Source organism: Aplysia californica, unplaced genomic scaffold (genome assembly GCF_000002075.1).
Source record: "Aplysia californica isolate F4 #8 unplaced genomic scaffold, AplCal3.0 scaffold00007, whole genome shotgun sequence".
In the NCBI taxonomy this organism is placed as follows: domain Eukaryota; kingdom Metazoa; phylum Mollusca; class Gastropoda; order Aplysiida; family Aplysiidae; genus Aplysia; species Aplysia californica.
Window position 1 is genome coordinate 731,835 of NW_004797277.1, and position 2,487 is coordinate 734,321.

A 2,487-nucleotide genomic window follows, 5' to 3' on the forward strand; every position below is an offset into this window, starting at 1 on the left:
GATAGATAGATAGATAGATAGATAGATGGGCAGATAGAGAGATAGGGAGAGGGAGAGGGATAGGGAGAGGGAGAGGGAAAGAAATAACGAAATTTGCAGAGGGAAAATATTTGCACTAGTTTACATTAAAAAACCCACACACAACCCCCCCCAAAAAAAAACAAACAAACAAACAAACAAACAAAAAAAACAACAACAAAAAAACAAAAACCCAAAGCAAAACGTGTGGCCCGTCAGTGTTAAATAACATCTAAATCTAACAGTAATTGAAACGTTAATAAGGAAACTGGGCATAACACTGACTCGTGAACGAGTATAATGTAACTACATGTATAATTTTGTGGAATGGGTAATGTTATATCCGTTGATATACAGACTGTCGAATATTTTTTATGTGTACAGAAAAAAAGAACCCCCACCCCCCACAAACAAACGAACAAGCAAACAAAAAACTCAAACAAAACAACAATCAAACGAAACAATAGCAAAATCAAAACAAAAACAAAAACAGGCAGAATAAGAAGAATAAGAAAAACGAGAAGGACGTTCACAACCTACAAAATGAAACACGCAGATTACTCATTTCATGGCGGCTAATATCAGAACCTAGGGGAAATAAGGCTCGTTTTTCTTTTCTGACCTTTGCTAATGCCTGGTAAATAAGCAACGTGTAACAAGGTAGCCTATAGATATCTCTTTAGTTTGTAATAATTATTTCACGGAAATTCCTGGTTTGTGAAATCTGTGAACTTCGAAACAAAGTCTGCATGAATAATAGCAAAACACATATAAGCTTGTAAGAGTTCTGATGAGCGGCACACGTTTACTGTTGATATCTTTATGGAATAAATACGTGTTTTTTTTTACCGTAAGCTTGTTTAAGTGGGTTTGGAAAATAGGATCTTATCAAAAAGGCATTGGTGTGTATGTGAGTGTGTGTGTGTGTGTTTGTGGGAGGTGGGGGGGGGGGTACCCTCATTGTGTGCATTATTTAAAGTAGTGGAAAGGGCCGCCCGAAGACTGATGCTTAGACGGTCAATTTATGCAACATTTACTTCGGAGTACATGTACCTTTTCCTAGTCCGTTTTTTTGTTCTTCTCTTTTCTTCGTTCATCACACTTTCCACTGCATCGAAGAATTTCCATTTCCTAGCAACCTCTTCGTGGGGTGACAACCTTGCGCAAAAGTGGTTTCTTGTGAATTAACAGTGAATCTATTTCTTTTCTATCTTCGTTTAAATTTTTTTTGTTATTTAGATACTTTCCCCAGCCACATTAAAAACTTTGCGTTTAAAGACATTCGTTAATGTATGTACACTTGTTTCTACTCTTTCAACATAAATTCCCCCCCTCGCCTCGTCTCAGCATTATAATTTTTCTACACTTTTGACATAAATGGGGGTTATGTGGAATTCATTATTTTGAGGACCGCCTATTTCATTACGATACAATGTACCACCCCCCCCCCCCAACCCACCCACGCACACACACTTAACATTGCAGCAGTCTGATGGTAGGCTTGCCTTCATCATGGTGTGTAAAATTAGACCTCGTTTTATAAGACGAGAGCAACGAAATCCTCAAAGAGCTGCCGGCAATTTAATAGAATGTTAAACGCTTGGAATTTCGCGCATAATTTTGTAACATCCAGAAAAAGACACGGCTGGAAAGTTTAAAGGTAGCCAGTTCGAAGCCCCTGCTCAACTACGTAATGATGGGCGGTGGATGTTTCCCTTGCGCTCAATGCACGCGAACACGCGAACACGCGAGGTGGTCAGGTATAAAGAACTATTGTATAACACAAAAGTGAGCGAGCAGCGTCGGTTTAGCCCCCAATTAGCGAATGACCGACGATGTCCGAGGTGTTAGCGTGACTCCTCGCCTACTTTTCTTTGCCTGGTAATCAAAGCTGATGAGGGTCCTGATAAAAAGGCGCAATTCTGTGTGGAGACAGAACAAAGCCTGTTTTTCACCTCTCGTTGTGACCGCCACGCGCTCCACTCGTTGTGGTGGCAGTGGGCAAGAGGAAGCCAATTTCAGGCGCAATCTCTCGCCTTTAGTGGGCTCGTGCGTGAACATTTTGCGCAATCTCCGCGGTGAGGAAGGAAAGCGACCTCTGGAAAAACACCTGCTATTTAAGAGGTCATGGGTGCTAATGCGTAAACAATGGGCTAATTAGGACAGGACATGGCGGCGCTTTGGAGCATTTTGGCGATGAGCTTGAACGGCAGCTTGGTCTCGTGGCCTAAGTTTAGTGGGTACACATTCGATAGAATCACTATACATTGTCCACTTCTTCTCGTACTACACAGCAAACTCTCTAGTAACACAACGAAAGTTTGAAAAAAAATGGGAGAAAGACACGGCCACAATCCCTACAAAAACCAGGAGTAAGACAAACTATAAGATGGTGATGATGATGATGATGATGATGATGATGATGATGATGATGATGATGATGATGATGATGATGATGATGATGATGAT